Below are 23,178 nucleotides of genomic sequence, written 5' to 3' on the forward strand. Positions count from 1 at the left end.
CTCTGAGCGCTATGGGGCTTAACTGCCGAAGTCATCAGTCCCCTAGAACTTAGAACTACTTAAACCTAACTAACCTAAGGACACCACACACATCCATGCCCGAGGTAGGATTCGAACCTGCGACCGTAGCGGTCGTTCGGTTCGAGACTGTAGCGCCTAGAACCGCTCGGCCACTCAAGCCGGCGACAGACAACAGTAACAGTTTTAAAAATAAATTGAAATCACATCTCCTTGACAACTCCTATACCACAGATGAATTCTTGAATAGGAATAAATAAATCTACAGTTATAATATATGCATTTTGTGCCATTTAAGGGAATGGGGTAGGTAATAAAAATTTTAAGCTTCCTTTCTTTTTTTTTCTCTTTAAACGCTTGATTCATGTGTGCATTTCTTATGCACTTGACTCGTTCCCATCATAACAGTTACCGTGAGATTGATCAATGGAACACGTAACTAACTAACTAGGTCTTCTTCCCGCATCATTCACGTATGGAGCACGGGAAGATTGTTTAAACACTTCTTTAAGCGCTGTTATTAATGTAATCTTATCCTCACGATCCCTGCGGGAACGATACCTACGGAATTGTAGTATACTGATAGATTCATCGTTTAAATTTGTTCAATGAAACGTTGTAAGTAAGCTTTGCATCTATCGTCATGTGTAAGTCAGTTCAGATTCGTCATGCTATTTTGTCGAAAACAGACATTCTGAGTCTGTGTACAAAATATAGGTCGTCTCTTACAGAGAAGACAGCAGCAACCAGCCACTTTTCACAATGCTATTTATTTCTTTAAATAGCGCCGTTACTGGTTTTGAACCAAAAGGTTCATCTTCAGACAGCTAGTTCATCTTAAGATATATTTTACGTTAGCTTCCCCTTTTTGTTTTCCCAAATGATGAAATTTCCTTAGGGTGGTGGCGTCGTTGAAAAAACCGCGCCATTACGTTTCAGTGCTGATCATGCAGCAGCGAAGACTGTATGACGCACTTTTTTTAAGTATATTTATATACATCATCTGAAGCACCACTCACACACCAAGAAATTTCACCACATGTGGTATGGGTTCTACATTCTTAAGAAATACTCTAGGATGTGTCGCTGGAGTGATTTGTAAGCACTCTCCTTTGTATACCGGTTGCATTTCCCTGGTATTCTACCAATGAACCGAAGTCTGCCACCCAGTTAACCCGCGACTGACAATGAGCCCATGTGATCATTCCATTTCATATCCTTAAAAAGTGTTATACTCAGGTATATTTATGAGTTGACCGAATTCGACTCTGACTCACTGATATTGTAGTCATAGGACACTACACTTTTCCTTTTTATGAAGTGCACAGTTTTGCAGTTCCAAATTTTTAAACCAATTTGCCAATATTTGCACTACTCTGAGACCTTATAAGATCTGACAATATCTTGGAGCTTTTTCTCGGACAGTACTTCATTATCTGCGAAAAGTCAGAGTTTACCATTAATGTTGTCCACAAGGTAATTAATATACATTATGAACAGCAAGGGTGCTAACACATTTCCCTGAACCACACCTGAAATTACTTCTCCAACTGTCAGTGACTGTCCACCTATGATAGCATGGTGCGCCCTCCATTCCAGAAATCTTCAGTCCGGTCAGAAATTTCGTTTGATACTTCAGACGATCGCACTTATGAGAACAAGCATGAATGTGGCACGAGTTTTTTGGAAGTCTACAGATGCTGCATGTCTTTCAGGATGTCATCCACACCGAACAAATGCAACGAACAGTATCGAACAAAAAAAAAAATTTAAAAAAAATGGTAAGGCAACCGCTCGCAATAAGCAGGGACGTCAGGTTCGAGTCCCGGTCCGGTACAAATTTTCACTGTCGTCATTCCATTATACAGCTGATGGTTGCCCATATTCTCAACTGCGAGTACATTTCATGTATTTCATAACAACTGTCACCGCCTCAGTGCCATGCCTGCATGTCCGAAGAAACTTTTGCAGCATAATTTGGAATAACACGGGCACTGTAATGTCGTATTTATCCGCCGACACTGGGCAAGCGACTTTCAATTAAAATGTCTCCCCTGTACGGGAATATACAGGGCTATTACAAATGATTGAAGCGATTTCATAAATTCACTGTAGCTCCATTCATTGACATATGGTCACGACACACTACAGATACGTAGAAAAACTCAGAGTTTTGTTCGGCTGAAGCCGCACTTCAGGTTTCTGCCGCCAGAGCGCTCGAGAGCGCAGTGAGACAAAATGGCGACAGGAGCCGAGAAAGCGTATGTCGTGCTTGAAATGCACTCACATCAGTCAGTCATTAACAGTGCAACGACACTTCAGGACGAAGTTCAACAAAGATCCACCAACTGCTAACTCCATTCGGCGATGGTATGCGCAGTTTAAAGTTTCTGGATGCCCCTGTAAGGGGAAATCAACGGGTCGGCCTGCAGTGAGCGAAGAAACGGTTGAACGCGTGCAGGCAAGTTTCGCGTAGCCACGGAAGTCGACGAATAAAGCAAGCAGGGAGCTAAACGTACCACAGCCGACGGTTTGGAAAATCTTACGGAAAAGGCTAAAGCAGAAGCATTTCTTAAACAGGAGATTGGAAAACCGATGGATCGGTCGTGGTGGAGATCATGATCAACAATTCATGTCATGGCCTCCACGCTCTCCCGACTTAACCCCATGCGATTTCTTTCTGTGGGGTTATGTGAAAGAATCAGTGTTTAAACCTCCTCTACCAAGAAACGTGCCAGAACTGCGAGCTCGCATGAACGATGCTTTCGAACTCATTGATGGGGACATGCTGCGCCGAGTGTGGGAGGAACTTGATTATCGGCTTGATGTATGCCGAATCACTAAAGGGGCACATATCGAACATTTGTGAATGTCTAAAAAAACTTTTTGAGTTTTTGTATGTGTGTGCAAAGCATTGTGAAAATATCTCAAATAATAAAGTTATTGTAGAGCTGTGAAATCGCTTCAATCATTTGTAATAACCCTGTACAAAATGAATGTACAAGTTGTAGACACATGGTCGACGACATAAGGAAGTTTGGGGGTGGCCCTGTATCGTGTTCGGGTAGCCAAATGGTAAGTCCCGCGTTCCGATAAGCGGGAAATCCGGATTCGAAGACCGATCCAGCGCAAATTTTCATTGTCGTCATACCATTATACAGCTGATAGTTGTCCACATTCGCAACTGCGAATACATTTCATGTATTTAAACAAGGAAGTGTAAAATATCCTACTGCAAGTACTGCAACCTCTCTTCTAGATAAAGCTAAAGAAATTATTTATTTACTGCATGTTACTATAATATTTTCTGTATTTCATGGATGTGTGTGTGTTTGTGTGTGTGTGTGTGTGTGTGTGTGTGTGTGTGTGTGTGTGTGTGTTTGCGCAGACTGAAAACAGTCATACACAACATTTATAAAGGAATTGTTGGAAGTGGATAAAAATATTAAAAGATCGCGAGACATGCGTGCTAGAACATAAATGCAGATGCTAGCCAATCCAGAAGGTTGCACTATCGTATCTGACCACCAACGCCATATGTGTAATGTCCTCAATATGTTGCAAATGTCAGTTGTGGAATTCTGTTAGTTGTGATTGCATTATGTCGCAGCTAAGTGATTTCGAACGTGGACAAATTGTTGGTGCGCTTCTTGATGTGTTGGCAGAAGAGCCAACACCGTGTTGCTAGAGGAGGCCGAAATGCACGCGTTTAAGCTCACGCAGACTGGTGTGAGGTCTGGAACAAGGTAAAGTAATTATAGTAGCCAAAAATAGTACATAGCTTCTGGAATACTTAACTTTAATCCATAATTGGAGAACATCGCTCATGATGATACATTAATTACAATCTCAATATAAACTGGTAATGGCGCCTTGCTAGGTCGTAGCAAATGACGTAGCTGAAGGCTATGCTAACTATCGTCTCGGCAAATGAGAGCGTATTTGTCAGTATATCATCGCTAGCAAAGTCTGCTGTACAACTGGGGCGATTGCTAGTAAGTCTCTCTAGACCTGCCGTGTGGCGGCCCTCGGTCTGCAATCACTGACAGTGGCGACACGCGGGTCCGACGTATACTAATGGACCGCGGCCGATTTAAAGGCTACCACCTAGCAAGTGTGGTGTCTGGCGGTGACACCACATTTCTGGTGTGTGCTTTTGTAGCGAAGGGAGCCCATGTGTTTGGTGTTTCAAGAGGCAGCCTATCGAAGATTTAGGCCTTATACTGGGAAAATAGGAAAACGTCATCCGCTAAGTCACAAAACGCCCGGAAGTGAATGTTGAGTCATCGTGACAGACGGTCGTTGAAGAGGACTGTTGACGAAAAATAAGTGGACGGCAGTTGCAAAAGTCACTGCTGAAATGAATGTGGCATTCGTGAACCCTGTCAGCACCAAAACAATGCAGAGGGAGTTGCATAAACAGGGGACTGCAGTCCGAACTGGGACTCCACAACCACTCATCAGTGATAAAATGACCCGCAACAGGAAAACGTGGTGCTGAAGCCATAAAGCCTGCACTGTAACTAAACTAAACTCCACTCCAACAGGCCACGAAGGCCCAAAGGTACTGACTGGCCGCCGTGCCGTCCTTAGCTCATAGGCATCATCACTGGGTGCGGATATGGAGGGGCATGTGGTCAGCACATCGCTCTTCCGGCCGTATGTCAGTTTCCGTGACCGGAGCCGCTACTTCTCAATGAAGTAGCTCCTCAGTCTGCCTCATAAGGACTGAGTGCACCCCGCTTGCCAACAGCGCTCGGCAGACCGAATGGTCACCCATCCAAGTGCTAGCCCAGCCCGACAACACTTAAGTTCAGTGATCTGACGGGAGCCGGTGTTACTACTGCAGCAAGGCCGTTGGCAGGACTTGCACTATAGAAAACGTAATTTGGTCGTGTGAGTCTTGTTTCACACTGTTTCCAATTTCTGGCCGTGTTTGCGTCCCAAGCGTGAAACATGGCGAGCAGTTCGGTGACGGTTTCGGCAGCCATATCGTGGTATTGCATGGGCCCCACGATTACTCTGCAAGGTCAGAATACTGCGAAGGATTATTGACCATTTTGGCTGACCAGTTCCATCACATGGTACAATGTTGGTTCCCCAATGCTGCTGCTGTGTTCCAAAACGTCAGGGTACCTGATCAGAAAGCTCGCATCGTCCAGGAGAAGTTTTGTGAGGACGAGGAAGAATTTTCGCAGCTTCTCTGGCCACTAGTCGCCGGATTCCCTTGAAAACAATACAGTAAACGTATTTATCAATTCCGAGAGGGCTGGAAGCTGCTTTGAATGTCATCGGGTTTCCTACAGCGTATTAGGTATGGTAGTGGGCCGTGTTTTTTTATGTTTTCATATTCCTCTGCAACCCCTATATGTTTCCCACAATCTGGAAGGTTTTTTGAGGAAAAATTAAATACTGAATTGCTATCGAATCTGGCAGTGACGTAGAAAGCTATCTTGCAATTCGTTGGTCCACATTCCCTGCAACTTTCACAAAATCGAAAAACTCATATCTGAGAGAGAATGCTTTTATAAGTACGTAACATCGAATATTACAGAGCACACTTCTATTAAATTTGTGATAAAGCACGAGAATCATTTAGAAAGCGCAAAAGTGAATATAAAAATATCTGGATGTAGCAGAATGCGAACCAACAATATTCGACTTCTTAAATCTCTACCTCTGATCTCTAAACTACGGCTTTTTCTATGGTAACCTTGTGAAACGCACAAACATATCTTGCACGTTACAGTCTCCTGAAGCCTTTAAACGCGGATACATCATTAACTGACAAAAGGCATGCTTTCATAACTCGCAAGCTATAATACGTAGCCAGCCAGTGTGGACGAGCGGTTCTAGGTGCTTCAGTTCGGAACCGCGCTGCTGCTACGGTCGCAGGTTCGAATCCTGCCTCGGGCATGGATGTGTGTGATGTCCTTAGGTTAGTTAGGTTTAAGTAGTTCTAAGTTCTAGGGGACTGATGACCTCAGATGTTAAGTCCCATGGTGCTGAGAGCCATTTGAATCTATAACACGAAAACAACAAATACGAAATTTCCATAACCACCAATGTTATGTTTCCCGTCGTTTTATAAGAACAACTTGTTCCAATTACGACGCGTTTTCGAGAGATCTAAATGTGTTGGTGGTTTGGAGCAGCATGCGAGGTAAATTATAATGCAAAACATGGGCTTCAACTGGAAATGATTAAATCCCAAATGGCGCAGCCCACGATCTGCTTCGATGTAGAACGAGATCTTGCATCTCTCGGCGAAACTAAAAATCTGACTTGACTATTTAGTCTTTCGCGCTACGGAATGCTATAGAACTTAAAAGTCTACGTTGTGATGTTAGAAAACTGGACCAGCTCTTCTTCCACGAACGCCTTCTCGTCCCGTGTGAGGACGGCTTAAAATGGTTCAAATGGCTCTAAGCACTATGGGACTTAACATCTGAGGTCATCAGTTCCACAGACTTAGAACTTATTATACCTAACTAACCTAAGGACACCACACACATCCATTCCCGAGACAGGATTCGAACCTGCGACCGTAGCAGCAGCGCGGTTCCGGACTGGAGCGCCTAGAACTGCTCTGTTACAGCGGCGGGCGAGGACAGCTTAATACTGCGTAAATTCTGACAGCGGCCACGATTGCGGCTCTATACAGGGTGTTACACAAAGATACGGCCAAACTTTCAGGAAACATTCCTCACACACAAATAAAGAAAATATGTTATTTCGACATGTGTCCGGAAACGCTTAATTTCCATGTCAGAGCTCATTTTAGTTTCGTCAGTATGTACTGTACTTCCTGGATTCACCGCCAGTTGGCCCAATTGAAGGAAGGAAATGTTGACTTCGGTGCTTGTGTTGACATGCGACTCATTGCTCTACAGTACTAGCATCAAGCACATCAGTACGTAGCATCAACAGGTTAGTGTTCATCAAGAACGTGGTTTTGCAGTCAGTTCAATGTTTACAAATGCGGAGTTGGCAGATGCCCATTTGATGTATGGATTAGCACGGGGCAATAGCCGTGGCGCGGTACGTTTGTATCGAGACAGATTTCCAGAACGAAGGTGTCCCGACAGGAAGACGTTCGAAGCAATTGATCGGCGTCTTAGGGAGCACGGAACATTCCAGCCTATGACTCGCGACTGGGGAAGACCTAGAACGACGAGGACACCTGCAATGGACGAGGCAATTCTTCGTGCAGTTGACGATAACTCTAATGTCAGCGCCAGAGAAGTTGCTGCTGTACAAGTTAACGTTGACCACGTCACTGTATGGAGAGTGCTACGGGAGAACCAGTTGTTTCCGTATCATGTACAGCGTGTGCAGGCACTATCAGCAGCTGATTGGCCTCCACGGGTACACTTCTGCGAATGGTTCATCCGACAATGTGTCAATCCTCATTTCAGAGCAAATGTTCTCTTTACGGATGAGGCTTAATTCCAACGTGATCAAATTGTAAATTTTCGGAACCAACATGTGTGGGCTGACGAGAATCCGCACGCAATTGTGCAATCACGTCATCAACACAGATTTTCTCTGAACGTTTGGGCAGGCATTGTTGGTGATGTCTTGATTGGGCCCCATGTTCTTCCCCCTACGCTCAATGGAGCACGTTATCATGATTTCATACGGGATACTCTACCTGTGCTACTAGAACATGTGCCTTTACAAGTACGACACAACATGTGGTTCATGCACGATGGAGCTCCTGCACATTTCAGTCGAAGTGTTCGTACGCTTCTCAACAACGGATTCGGTGACCGATGGATTGGTAGAGGCGGACCAATTCCATGGCCTCCACGCTCTCCTGACCTCAACCCTCTTGACTTTCATTTATAGGGGCATTTGAAAGCTCTTGTCTACGCAACCCCGGTACAAAATGTACAGTAGAGACTCTTCGTGCTCGTATTGTGGACGGCTGTGATACAATACGCCATTCTCCAGGGCTACATCAGCGCATCAGGGATTCCATGCGACGGAGGGTGGATGCATGTATCCTCGCTAACGGAGGACATTTTGAACATTTCCTGTAACAAAGTGTTTGAAGTCACGCTGGTATGTTCTGTTGCTGTGTGTTTCCATTCCATGATTAATGTGATTTGAAGAGAAGTAATAAAATGAGCTCTAACGTGGAAAGTAAGCGTTTCCGGACACATGTCCACATAACATACGTTCTTTCTTTGTGTGTGACGAATGTTTCCTGAAAGTTTGGCCGTACCTTTTTGTAACACCCTGTATACGACGCCACGGAAGCTCCGAGGGACGGGCGAAATAGACGTTCCAACCTTGATTTGTTTGGCGATCGAGTGTGCGAACCGCCACGCTGCTCGGTTTCACCGCCGCGCCACATCGCTTGGCCAGAGGCGAGCGCCTCTGCCACTGAGCACTGGGCGCCACGTACGGCGCCGGCCGCGTGTCCAGCTATCAGCCTTGTTTACTGGTCCACGCGCAGATAAGGGCGGCGCTTTATCGCCCACACGCTTCCAGGGGCGAGACACGTCCTCACAGGACCCTCACGTTCAGCCTCCAGCCCACAAGAGGAGCTCAGAACAATCCTCAAACTGAAGACTGTTTAGCTTGCTCCACTCTTTGGTGTATAGTTTGGCAAACCTAGCCTCCGATTCGCATACGAGAACGCACCGGGTAAAGATACAACAAAGGTCTGAGAGAGGCTTACTCAATTCGGAGAGCTCACATTGCTAAATGGGTGAAGAAACACGTTACGCCCTCCAAAATGTTTCTCGCGTAGCCTTGAAAATTAGAGAAATATCGTACTACGCAGAGTACCGTCCGCGAATGGAGTAAGGTGGGGATGAAAATAACTATGGTTAACTATGTACCCTCCGCCACACAACGTAAGGTGACATGCTAACTATAGACATGGGTGCATATACCTTTCTCAGAGGTAAATGCTCCGCTTGTAGGGATTCCGACCTCGACGTGTCGGTCCCTTGCTCACAGTAATTTTACAAATCTTATTTGCAGATCTTTCACAACAACATCCGGCCGGAGTGGTTCTAGGCGCTACAGTCTGGAACCGAGCGACCGCTACGGTCGCAGGTTCGAATCCTGCCTCAGGTATGGATGTGTGTGATAGGTTAGTTAGGTTTAATTAGTTCTAAGTTCTAGGCGACTGATGACCTCAGAAGTTAAGTCGCATCGTGCTCAGAGCCATTTTTTCACAACAACATTTCCCTTAAAATCAATATCTTCTATTATTTACACTGAAGAGCCAAAGAAACTGATACACCTGCCTAATATCGGCAGGGCCGCCCACGAGCACGTACAAGTGCCGCAACACGATGTGGCATGGACTCGACTAATCTCTGAGGTAGTGCTGGAGGGAATTGACACAAAAAATTCTGCAGGGTTGTCCATAAACCCGTAGGAGTACGAGAATGTGTACATCTCTTCTAAACGGCACGTTGCAAGGCATCCCAGATATGCTCAATAATGTTCATTTCTGGGGAGTTTGGTGGCCAGCGGGAGTGTTTAAACTGAGAAGAGTGTTCCTGGAGCCACTCTGTAGCAATTCCGAACATGTGAAATGATGCGTTGTCCTGCTGGAATTGCCCAAGTCCGTCGTAATGCACAATGGACATGAATGTAGGTAGGCAGGTGATCAGACACGATGCTTATGTGAGTGTCACCTGTCACAGTAGTGTCTAGACGTATCAGGTGTCCCATATCACTACAACTGCACACGCCCCACACTATTAGAGTCTACACCAACTTGAACAGTCCCGTGCGGACATGCAGGGTCCATGGATTCATGAGGTTGTCTCCATACCCGTACACATCCATCCACTCGATACAATTTGAAACTTTTCCGACCAGGTAACATGTTTCCGCTCATCAACAGTTCAATGTCGGTGTTGACCGGCGCGGGCTAAGCGTAAAGCTTTCTGTCGTGCAGTCATCAGGTGTACACGAGAACCGAAAACACATATCGACGATGTTGCGTTGAAAGGTTCACACGCTGCCACTTGTTGATGGCCCAGCATTGAATCTGCAGCAATCTGCGGAAGGGTTGCACTTCTGTCACGCTGAACGATTCTCTTCAGCCGCCGTTGGTCCCGTTCTTGCAGGATCTTTTTCCGGCTGCTGCGATGTCTGTGATTTGATGTTTTAGCGGATTTCTGATATTTACGGTACACTCGTGAAATGATTGTACGGGAAAAATCCCCACTTTATCGCTACCTCGGAGATGCTGTGTCCCATCGCTCGTGCGCCGACTATAACACCACGTTGAAACTCAATTAAATCTTGATAACCTACCATTGTAGCAACAGTGACGGATCTAACAACTGCGCCAGACACTTGTTGTCTTATATAGGCGTTGCAGACAGCAGCGTCGTATCCTGGCTGTTTACGTAATTCTGTATTTGAACACGCATGCGCTTCAATGTACATTGTACTCTTTGCTTGAAGTGCAGATGAATTCCTACAGCAAGTGAAACATCTTGATAGTGCACAAAGTTTTTTGGTTTGGTAATTTTTTGCAGCAAGTAAGTAAAGAATCCTTTCCATAAACCAAACGCCTTTCACTTGCTACAATACTATATCTATTTACGTTTTACATGAGTTACGTCTTTTTTATTACGAGCACCGCCAGTAGATTTCTTTTGTGAAATAATACAATTGCCGGGCAGTGCGGCCGAGCGGTTCTAGGCGCTTCAGTCTGGAACCGCCCGACCGCTACAGTCGCAGGTTCGTATCCTGCCTCGGGCATGGATGTGTGTTATGTCCTCAGGTTAGTTAGGTTTACGTAGTGCTAAGTTCTAGGGGACTGGTGATCTCAGATGTTAAGTCCCACAGTGCTCAGGGTCATTTGAACCATTAATAATACAATTTTATTTTCTCTTCTGATACTTATGTAGTGTTAGATCAAAAGCATTCAGATACCCCTATGTAATGCGGAACTGATCATTATATATCACGAAAAATGGACCCACCAGTATAAAAGGAAAGAGGGACATTGTGTTTTCAGTAAAGTAGCAGCAACAGCAGCATAGGTCGATCAGGAGAGCTCGTCTTCCAACGTCGACTAGTCATTGGATGTCACCTGTGTGACAATTCATCACGTACATTTCAACCCTCCTAAACCTGCCTAAGTCGACTGTTGGCGACATGACTGACATGGAAACGCGAAGAAACAACTACAGCTAAACCAAGACAAAGCAGGCTTGGGGTACTGTTGGATAGGGACCGGGAAGCACTGCTGAAGGCGGTTGTAAAAAAAAGGCATGTAATCAAGCGCAAGGAATCACTAGCGCGTTCGAAAGTGTTACCAGAAGTCCAGTTATCACAATAACTGTGCATAGAGAATTACAATGATCGAGCAGCTCCTAATAAGCCACATATTTCTGAGGTCGGTGATATCGACACTTGAGCTGGTGTAAACAGCGACGCCACCGGACAGTAGATCACTGGAAACAAATGACTAGGAGTGATGAATCGTACTACACCCAGTGATAATCCGATAGAAGCGTTTGGGTTTGGTGAATGTCTGTAGAAAGTTACCTGCCAACATGTATAGTGGTAACAATGAAGTACGGAGGAGGTGGTGTTACAGTAAGGGGCCGTTTTTCGTGGTAAGGGTGTGGTCCCCTTATTGTGCTTAAGAAAACGCTAAATACATAACAATACGAACTCATTTAATAGCAATGTGTACTACGTAAAGTAGACGAAAAGTTCGGACATGATGATTGTTTGTATCAGCACAACAATGCACCTTTGAGGCCAAGTTTGGACAATAACTTCCCTAAAATTGACTAACCTGCATAGAAATCTTGACCTGAACACAATGGAATTCCTATACTATGAATTAGAACGTCGGCTTCGCTCTGGACCCTAGCGTACAACATCGCTACCTAATCTGGTTTCAGCCCTTGAGGAAGAATGGCCTGCCGTTCCTCCACAAAAATTCAGATACTTCACTGGCAGTGTCCTCATCAGAGTTCGAGCCATGATGAAATCGAGGGTTGGACACACCTGTTATTAATGTCAACTGATGGGTGTAGGACGCTTTTGATCAGATAGGGTAGATTCGAAACAGTTCACCCCTTAAATTTTACACGAATAAAATGTTACAGTTATTCGTTTGCCCTGTGTGAAATGGAAGTTCATGATGTGGAAGTGCACGGTGAAGCCTTTATCCTTCAGATGAGAGAAATCGCAGGTTTTGGCAGTACAAACGAGTAGCTGCAGCTAACACATTGCCTATCGGCAACAGGCAGTACGTCAGTAAGAGGTCACGAAAGCCTCAACAATTCTGAGCTGTAGGTATCATTTTACTCTTGCAGAAATTACTGTCTGAACTGTTTCGCATCTATGTGCGTCACATGTAAAATCCAAAGTGTATTATTCCAGGAAACGACCTCCTGAGGTTACCTGTAACAAAACACACGAAACGTATTTGAAACGTAAATGAATAGCATTTTCAGCAAGAAAACAGGTTTTCGAATTTGTAAAACGAATTTTAATAGCACCAGTTTGAAAGTAGGCCGTAACATTAATTACACTGCTCAAAACAATTAGGAGATCAGGTGAGATATCATACACAATAGACATATGGTAACGTATTTTATTCAGGTATCGTTTACAACTGTAATTTGTGTGTGATACAGTACAATATTCTGCTGTGTTAACCCCTTACTTGAGGTTTACATGGCGCTTACGTAGAACAAGGCACCATGGGACTACCATAATACTGAAACAGCCATTCTCGTTGCCCTCTTATACGATGTGTGATCACCTCGGACGGCCAGTACAGTTGCACACCTGGGTGGCATGGACAGTATGAGGTTATCAAACACCTCTTGAGGGATATTTGGCCATTCTTCCATGAGTGCAATATCCAGCTGTGCAACCGTTGTGGGAGGTGCTGGTCTGGCTGCAGTGCGTCTGCCAAGTGCATCCCAGACAATCGGGATTAAGTCCGGTGAACAATCTGGCCACTCCATTCGTTCAGTTCCCTCAGCTTCAAGCATGTTGTCCATTAGTGCAGCTCTGTGGGGACGAGCGTTACCGTCCACCAGATGGAACCCATCGCCTATAGCACCAGCGTAGGGCATAAAAAAAGGTCGGAGGCTCTCGATACCCCCGAGCAGTCAAAGCGCCATTCTGAACAGCATAGAGGTCCGTACGTCCGCCAATACTGACTCCTGCCCACACTATTCTTCCACCACCATGATATTGTGATGTTCCCTGCACATAAACAGGATTGTTCCGAGTTCCACATTCACTCCACATGAGGGAACGACAATTGTGCGGCTGAACGCAAAATCTTGACTCATCTGTGAGCGGCGACCTACGTTATGACTCCAATCCTGATGTTCCTCCGCCCAGTTTCTGCGGGCAAAACGGTGTCGTGAGTTTAATGGGACCCACACCATAGGCCTCCTTGCGTAGAGGCCACATTTCCGAAGGCGATTTCGGAATGTTTGTGTTGATAGTGCGCGCCCTGTTGCTGCCTGGAGAGTGCGTTGCAGCTGAGCTGCATTCAGCCTCCTGTCTCGACGGGCTGTTAACGAGAGGTAACGGTCATCTCTTGCCGATGTTACCCGTGGACGACCTTGGCCTTGCCTTCTTTTAACGGTTCCTGTTGTCTGAAATCGCGTCCAGGTCCTGGATATATTGGGACACTCCAATAGCTGTAGCCACCTCCCTCTGTGTCTGTCCCGCTTCCAACCGTCCTATGGCTCTCAGTGCCATAGTTTCAGGTAAGTCACGTTGTTGTTCCATTGCACTACCTGCTCACTACACTATCTGAACTCAACTGATTGAGTAATTCGTTTGGGAGAGTAAACACAAGTCAACACCAACCCCCTCTGCAGCAAATTTCCGTTATTACCCCTATCTCAGTGACCGTAATGTTATTGTCTCCACTCCATAGAACCGACAGAAAGATGTCGGACCATTGTAGTTCATTCTGCCGATGACAATACTTCAGAACCTAGATATCTCAACTGATCCCCTAATTGTTTTGACCAGCCTATAAAAAGCAAAGACTGTTGCAGAAGCCTGTGGCCGGGTTGCTGGCCTGACCATAGGTATGGTACAAATTTTCTTTGCCACGGCGCTAGGAGGGTGAGGGTGGTGGGCCCATCGCTCTGGCCGTCTTTTACCCTGGAAAAATCCCCGGTAAGTATTTGATAGCGGGCGGTGTCGACCTAGGGACGTCCTGGAAGGAGTGAAACGAGGGAAAATCCCCGCCCTTATTCATAATTGAACCCAGGACCTCCAGGACCAGAGTTCAGTGCTCTACTCACTAGGCCATAACGGCGACCAATTATCAATTACATTAAAACTAAAATGAAGTGTAATCATCCCATCCCAAAGAAAATAACATGAATTAACAAAGAAGTCATAGAAACAGTTTATGAATTTTTGCATTTAGGTCAGTTAATGATGACAAGATGGATATAAAAGAAATAAATACAAGAGCACTCGTGACATGGAGTGCTTTCGTAAAATTAATAGGGTTTTCGAAACTGAGCTTCTGATGCGTCTGAAAAACGAAAACTTACAATAACTGAATGTTGAGGGAGGTCTTTTACACTGACGGAAAAATAATTCGTAACACCAAAAAATAATTAATGTAGAGTAATGAAATTTCGGGAATATATTGCTCTATGTAACATATTTAAGTGATTAGCACTGCAAGAAACCGAGCGGTCTAAGGCGCTGCAGTCATGGACTGTGCTGCTGATCCCGGCGGAGTTTCGAGTCCTCCCTCGGGCATGGGTGTGTGTGATTGTCTTTAGAATAATTCATGTTAAGTAGTGTGTAAGCTTAGGGGCTGATGACCTTAGCAGTTAAGTCCCATAAGATTTCACACACACTTTGAACCATTGCAAGATCACAGCTGAATGTAAGCGTGAGATAAACCACTACAAATGTGACGGGCTGGTACCTTAATAACCGATGTAACCATCAGAATGATGAAAGAAGGCATGCAAACTGGCACGCGTTGTGTTGTTTAGGTGCCAGATGCATTTGTGGGTTGGAGTTCCATGTCTGTTGCACTTGGTCGGTCAGTACAGAGATGGTTGATGCTGGTTGTGTATGACGCTGTTCTTGTCGTCCGATGATGTCCCATTCATGCTCGATTGGAGACACAGCTGGTGATCGGGCAGGCCAAGGCAACATGTCGACACTCTGTAGAGCACGTTGTGTTGCAATAGCGGTATGTGGTCGAGCGTATTACTGTTAGAAAACACCCCCTGAAACACTGTTCATTAATGGTAGCACAACACGTCGACTAATGGGACTGACGAACAAATTTGCAGTCAGGATGCGTTGGATAAGCACGAGAATGCTCCTGCTGTCATACTAAATCGCACGCCAGACCACAGCTCCAGACGTAGGTCCAGTGTGTCTCGGCCACAGACAGATTGGTTACAGGCCCTCAACTAGCCTCTTTCTAACCAACACATGGCCATCATTGGTACCGAACCAGCTTTCATCAGAAAACACAACAGACCTCCACCTTGCCTTCGATGAGCTCTCGCTTGACACCACTGAAGTCAAAAATGGCGGTGGTTTGGGTGTTTGGGTTCAGTGGAATGCACGCTGCTGGGCGTATGGCTCGGAGCTGTCCTTGACGTGACCGATTTATAACTGTTCGCTGTGTCACGGTGGTGCCAACCACTGCTCAAATTGCTGCTGCAGACGCAGTTCAGTGCACCAGAGCCAAACGCCGAACACAGTGGTCTTCGCTCTCGGTAGTACCACGTTGCCGTATAGGGCACGGTCTTCTTGCGACCGTACAGTCTCGTCACCGCAGCCGCCAGCAGTGGCTACATTCCTGTCAAGTCCTGCAGTATAGCAGAAGGAACATTCAGCTTCTCGTATCCCCATTAGACGACTTCGTGAGCTGTTGATAAGTGTGTCTTTATCACTTTCATGGTATTTTTGATTAACATCAACTCACTACGTACAATCACGAAGTTAACTAACGCCCACGACCCTTACAGTATGTATTTACATCCTCATAGTGGCGTCACTGACGGCACTCTTATGCGACTGGCGTGAAAGCTGAATAGATATCATCTTTCAGATGTAGAAACGCTTGTCCGTCCTCTTTTAGAATACTGCCGCTCGGTGTGGGATCCTTACCAGATAGGACTGACGGAGTACATCGAAAAAGTTCAAAGAAAGGCAGCACGTTTTGTATAATCGCGAAATATGGGAGAGAGTGTCACTGAAATGATACCGGATTTGGGCTGGACATCATTAAAAGAAAGGCGTTTTTCAAATTTTTTTATTTCCGTCTTTGATCACAATATGACTCTTTAGACGATGACCGGTTTCAGTCCGTGATGACCATCCTCAGATCTTTTCTACACCATGTCTTAAAGTGGTAATGCTATAATGGCATCGTCAAAACATATAAATATGATCAGCATAGCATCGTCATATAGACCTAAAAAAAGGTGTAGAAAAGGCCGCATCGTCCACGCAGTCATTATTGCAACTGGCCAGTTTAGATCTATATGACGACGCTATGCTGATTATATTTATATGTTTTGACGGTGCCATTATGGCCTTATCACTTTAGGACATGGTGTAAAAAAGATCTGAGGCTGGTCATCACGGACTGAAACCGGTCATCGTCTAAAGAATTCATATTGTGATCAAAGACTGAAATAAAAAACATTTGACAGTATTGGATCACTGTTTGTATAAGCGACCATGTCACAGTTGGTGAAAGGCGTTTTTCGTTGCGACGGAATCTTCTCACGAAATTCCAATCACCAACTTTCTCCTCCGAATGCGAAAATATTTTGTTGATACCGGCCTACACAGGGATAAAATAAGGGAAATCAGAGCTCGTACGGACAGATACAGGTGTTCGTTCTTTCCGCGCGCTATACAAGATTGGAATAATAGAAAATTGTGAAGGTGGTTCGATGAACCCTCCGCCAGGCACTTAAATGTGATTTGCAGAGTATCCATGTAGATGTAGATGTAGATGTTGAGGTACAGGAAACACATCACGCCACCTCATAACGAGAAATTAAGTTACGTTTCTTTCCTTTTTAGAAATGAGGTGTTCTGTTAATCTGCAAATGTTATGTACAGATCATATTAGATTCCTGCCTCTGGCCATAGAAACTTCTCTCCGTCCTTGTTTGTGTCGGTACTGACTCCTAAAGTAGCCGTCACATCTGGCGACAAGGATTATATAACCTACGCTCTCTTCGCTGCACCATCACATCACGTTACTAATATTTCCCTCTTTTCTCGCACAGGTGCATTGTTACTAAATGTGTTCTTTCTTGTAGACTAGCCGCAAGGATTCAGCTATTTGCGTCCCTCCATTGCTTGTGATTAATTTGTTGCAGCGCTCCTGTCATTAAAATTGCCTCTAACTCGCCTCCTAAACTTGCGCCTAGACCTTTGGTTGCTGTCGGCTTTGATCTAATGCAGTTTATTCAGTCTTAGAATCGCCAAGTGTCGCATTTGATGACGGTAGCCCAGTACCATTGCCCGCATCTCGTGGTCGTGCGGTAGCGTTCTCGCTTCCCACGCCCGGGTTCCCGGGTTCGATTCCCGGCGGGGTCACGGTTTTTCTCTGCCTCGTGATGGCTGGGTGTTGTGTGCTGTCCTTAGGTTAGTTAGGTTTAAGTAGTTCTAAGTTCTAGGGGACTGATGACCATAGATGTTAAGTCCCATAGTGCTCAGAACCATTTGAACCAACCCAGTACCATTCTTCTACACATCAAATGCAAGGTACTGTGAAAATTTCTCATTTCTTGTCAAATTATCGCCGATTAGTAGGCCCGAGTTGCTAGTTTCTTATTTAATTCCCACCGTCACTAAGGGTTATGAGGATGAGGTACAAGTTGCTGCAGCTAATTACAAGTTCTTTCAGTACTGGAAAAAGCCAGAACAGACATACCGTCAGTTGGTCCACAGAGCTTCAGGATTTGGCACGACAGTGTCGTTTTCAATTTAGTTGTGGACAGCACTACACTGACGCAATGATTCGTGATGCGACTACGTGCAGTGTGCCAGACAGCAGGATTCGTGAACAAATTCTCAAATATTCTGACACTACTTTGAAACAAGTGTTACAAATCATTGAACATCATTTTCGTGTGATAATGCCGTACAAAACTTTGAGGTAGCTCACATTTGCAGTGAAACGCAAAGTGGCGGACAGGTCCAGTCTTGAGACCGATCACTGCACGCAAACAAGCCACCGCGCCATGGACAGAGTAAACAAGTGTTAAAACCTCTGTCTACTGTGAAATCAAGTCCCCGCTGCTTTTCCAAGCATAAAATACAAAATTTTCCTTCGTGGAACGCGACTTGCTTTGCTTGTGGAAAGCTAGATCATTTACAGTCAGTGCGCATGCAACAGCAAAAGAACTCTACCCACGCTCGCTCTCGTAAGCGCGGAGTTCCTTCTCACTTAGTGAATGTAGTTTTTCCTAAACTGGCTACTGGTACTACTAATGACTAAATTCCTAATGTGCGTTCACCCCACCAAGTGTTGTGCCTCGACAGTCAAACATACTGTTTGTGAACTTAGTCATTGTCAGACGCTGAGTTACGACTTCAGTTAGACACTGGTGTTTCCGTTATATTGCTTAATAGGCTCGCAACAGTTGACAAAATCTTGCTCGCAACTTACTGCGTATAACGGTCAGGACATTTCAGTGCTTGGTACATGTCGTTTACCTGTCACATTCCAGTCTCACACCAAAACGGTGACATTTACAATTTTGCATTCGCGAGACTGTGAAAATATTTTTGGGTTAGATTCATTTGATGTGTCTGCTCTTCTTATTCAGGACAATGTACTTTTCTGTTTCTGCGTTCAACCTAAAAGACAGTGTTACACAACTGATTTTGGAGTTTCCTGATTTATTTTCTGAACTAGCTGGCAGAGATAATAATTTTGTGGTACTTATGACAATGAAGGACAACGCGCAACCTAAATTTTTTCGGGCACATCCCGTCCCTAGTGCGCTTAGAGACAAAGTTGCAAGTGAAGTTACATAATGGTAAGACAATGGAGTTATTGCTCCTATCCAGGCTAGTCAATGGGCTTCTCCCTTAGTAATCTTACTAAAGCCTTCTCGAAGACTTCGTATTTGTCTTGACTTTAAATCCACTGTGCAGCCACAAACAATAACTTATGATTATTAATTGCCTCACCCCGCGGAATTAATGGACAGGCTTGGTGCAGGCCGCTATTTTTCAAAAATTGGCTTACGCTATGCGTATTTGCAAATTCCACTAGATGGGGAGTTTCAAATGGTTCAAATGGCTCTGAGCACTATGGGACTTGACGTCTGAGGTCATCAGTCCCCTAGAACTTAGAACTACTTAAACCTAACTAAGCTAAGGACATCACACACATCCATGCCCGAGGCAGGATTCGAACCTGCGCCCGTAGCGGTCGCGCGGTTCCAGACTGTAGCGCCTAGAACCACTCGGCCATTCCGGCCGGCTAGTTTCAGAAAGTGTTTGTGGTCAACACACATTTAGGGTTGTTCAAACTTTTGCGCTTACCCTTTGGCAGCGCTTCCGCACCTGCCATTTTCCTGCGCTACTTACAACAGTTTACTTAGAACAGCTTAGAACAGTGTCAAATTACTAGGACGACAGTGCGGTGTCAGGCCATACACCGGAGGAACATATCAGTAACCTTCATGCGCTTTTCCAAGTACTTCAGCTGCAAGTTTGAAGTGTCGCCTGGACGAATGTCCCTTTTTTTCAGACTGTAATTTAGTACCTAGGCCATGCTGGCATCCCTGCCCGCGGAACACGACGGAATTGCAGTCAGTCCTCGGGAACTTGACATTATATCCGGTTTATATCAACGTAGCCCAGATTGCGGCTCCGTTGCGTTGTTGCGCCGGAGGAATGTGCCTTTTGTTTGGACCAAAGAGTGTCAGGCTGCATTCCAGAAACTTAAAAATGCCTTTTTGAGTGACAGATGCCCTGTTAATTTCGATCCCGGTAAGCCTGTGGTTCTGGTAGTGGTCGCTTTTTCGTGGAAGATCAGCCGGCCGGAGTGGCCGAGCGGTTAAAGGCGCTACAGTCTGGAACCGCACGACCGCTACGGTCGCAGGTTCGAATCCTGCCTCGGGCATGGATGTGTGTGATGTCATTAGGATAGTTAGGTTTAAGTAGTTCTAAGTTCTAGGGGACTTACGACCACAGCAGTTGAGTCCCATAGTGCTCAGAGCCATTTGAACCATTTTCGTGGAAGATCAGAGCTGTGCTCTGGCACACATTTAGTTCACAGCACAGGCTGACTGCTTTCACTTCAAATTACTTAGACTCAATGTAACTATTCCCATAAAGAGATGCTTACTATTATCTATGGTGGGAGAAAGTTTCACCATTATCTGTTTTTTTCCGAAGTTTTACCTAGTTATAGACCAAAAGCCACTTCAGTCCGTTTCATCCGTCCAAACCTGTTCCGCCACGCACGGCTCAGAAGCTGCAACGTTGGGTTTTGTTATTGGCACAGTTGTTGTTGTTGTTGTGGTCTTCAGTCCTGAGACTGGTTTGATGCAGCTCTCCATGCTACTCTATCCTGTGCAAGCTTTTTCATCTCCCAGTACCTACTGCAACCTACATCCTTCTGAATCTGCTTAGTGTATTCATCTCTTGGTCTCCCCCTACGATTTTTACCCTCCACGCTGCCCTCCAATACTAAATTGGTGATCCCTTGATGCCTCAGAACATGTCCTACCAACCGATCCCTTCTTCTGGTCAGGTTGTGCCACAAACTTCTCTTCTCCCCAATCCTATTCAATACTTCCTCATTAGTTATGTGATCTACCCATCTAATCTTCAGCATTCTTCTGTAGCACCACATTTCGAAAGCTTCTATTCTCTTCTTGTCCAAACTATTTATCGTCCATGTTTCACTTCCATACATGGCTACACTCCATACGAATACTTTCAGAAATGACTTCCTGACACTTAAATCAATACTGGATGTTAACAAATTTCTCTTCTTCAGAAACGCTTTCCTTGCCATTGCCAGCCTACATTTTATATCCTCTCTACTTCGACCATCATCAGTTATTTTGCTCCCCAAATAGCAAAACTCCTTTACTACTTTAAGTGCCTCATTTCCTAATCTAATTCCCTCAGCATCACCCGACTTAATTAGACTACATTCCATTATCCTTGTTTTGCTTTTGTTGATGTTCATCTTATATCCTCCTTTCAAGACACTGTCCATTCCATTCAACTGCTCTTCCAAGTCCTTTGCTGTCTCTGACAGAATTACAATGTCATCGGCGAACCTCAAAGTTTTTATTTCTTCTCCATGAATTTTAATACCTACTCCGAATTTTTCTTTTGTTTCCTTTACTGCTTGCTCAATATACAGATTGAACAACATCGGGGAGAGGCTACAACCCTGTCTTACTCCCTTCCAAACCACTGCTTCCCTTTCATGTCCCTCGACTCTTATAACTGCCATCTGGTTTCTGTACAAATTGTAAATAGCCTTTCGCTCCCTGTATTTTACCCCTGCCACCTTTAGAATTTGAAAGAGAGTATTCCAGTCAACATTGTCAAAAGCTTTCTCTAAGTCCACAAATGCTAGAAACGTAGGTTTGCCTTTCCTTAATCTTTCTTCTAAGATAAGTCGTAAGGTCAGTATTGCCTCACGTGTTCCAGTGTTTCTACGGAATCCAAACTGATCTTCCCCGAGGTTGGCTTCTACTAGTTTTTCCATTCGTCTGTAAAGAATTCGTGTTAGTATTTTGCAGCTGTGACTTATTAAGCTGATAGTTCGGTAATTTTCACATCTGTCAACACCTGCTTTCTTTGGGATTGGAATTATTATATTCTTCTTGAAGTCTGAGGGTATTTCGCCTGTTTCATACATCTTGCTCACCAGATGGTAGAGTTTTGTCAGGACTGGCTCTCCCACGGCCGTCAGTAGTTCCAATGGAATATTGTCTACTCCGGGGGCCTTGTTTCGACTCAGGTCTTTCAGTGCTCTGTCAAACTCTTCACGCAGTATCATATCTCCCATTTCATCTTCATCTACATCCTCTTCCATTTCCATAATATTGTCCTCAAGTACATCGCCCTTGTATAGACCCTCTATATACTCCTTCCACCTTTCTGCTTTCCCTTCTTTGCTTAGAACTGGGTTTCCATCTGAGCTCTTGATATTCATACAAGTGGTTCTCTTCTCTCCAAAAGTCTCTTTAATTTTCCTGTAGGCGGTATCTATCTTACCCCTAGTGAGATAGGCCTCTACATCCTTACATTTGTCCTCTAGCCATCCCTGCTTAGCCATTTTGCACTTCCTGTCGATCTCATTTTTGAGACGTTTGTATTCCTTTTCGCCTGTTTCACTTACTGCATTTTTATATTTTCTCCTTTCATCAATTAAATTCAATATTTCTTCTGTTACCCAAGGATTTCTACAAGCCCTCGTCTTTTTACCTACTTGATCCTCTGCTGCCTTCACTACTTCATCCCTCAAAGCTACCCATTCTTCTTCTACTGTATCTATTTCCACCTTTCCTGTCAATTGCTCCCTTATGCTCTCCCTGAATCTCTGTACAACCTCTGGTTCTTTTAGTTTATCCAGGTCCCATCTCCTTAAATTCCCACCTTTTTGCAGTTTCTTCAGTTTTAATCTACAGGTCATAACCAATAGATTGTGGTCAGAGTCCACATCTGCCCCTGGAAATGTCTTACAATTTAAAACCTGGTTCCTAAATCTCTGTCTTACCATTATATAATCTATCTGATACCTTTTAGTATCTCCAGGGTTCTTCCATGTATACAACCTTCTTTCATGATTCTTAAACCAAGTGTTAGTTATGATTATGTTGTGCTCTGTGCAAAATTCGACCAGGCGGCTTCCTCTTTCATTTCTGTCCCCCAATCCATATTCACCTACTATGTTTCCGTCTCTCCCTTTTCCTACACTCGAATTCCAGTCACCCATGACTATTAAATTTTCGTCTCCCTTCACAATCTGAATAATTTCTTTTATTTCATCATACATTTCTTCAATTTCTTCGTCATCTGCAGAGCTAGTTGGCATATAAACTTGTAGTACTGTAGTAGGCGTGGGCTTCGTATCTATCTTGGCCACAATAATGCGTTCACTATGCTGTTTGTAGTAGCTTACCCGCATTC

Source organism: Schistocerca piceifrons, chromosome 3 (assembly GCF_021461385.2).
Source record: "Schistocerca piceifrons isolate TAMUIC-IGC-003096 chromosome 3, iqSchPice1.1, whole genome shotgun sequence".
NCBI lineage: Eukaryota > Metazoa > Arthropoda > Insecta > Orthoptera > Acrididae > Schistocerca > Schistocerca piceifrons.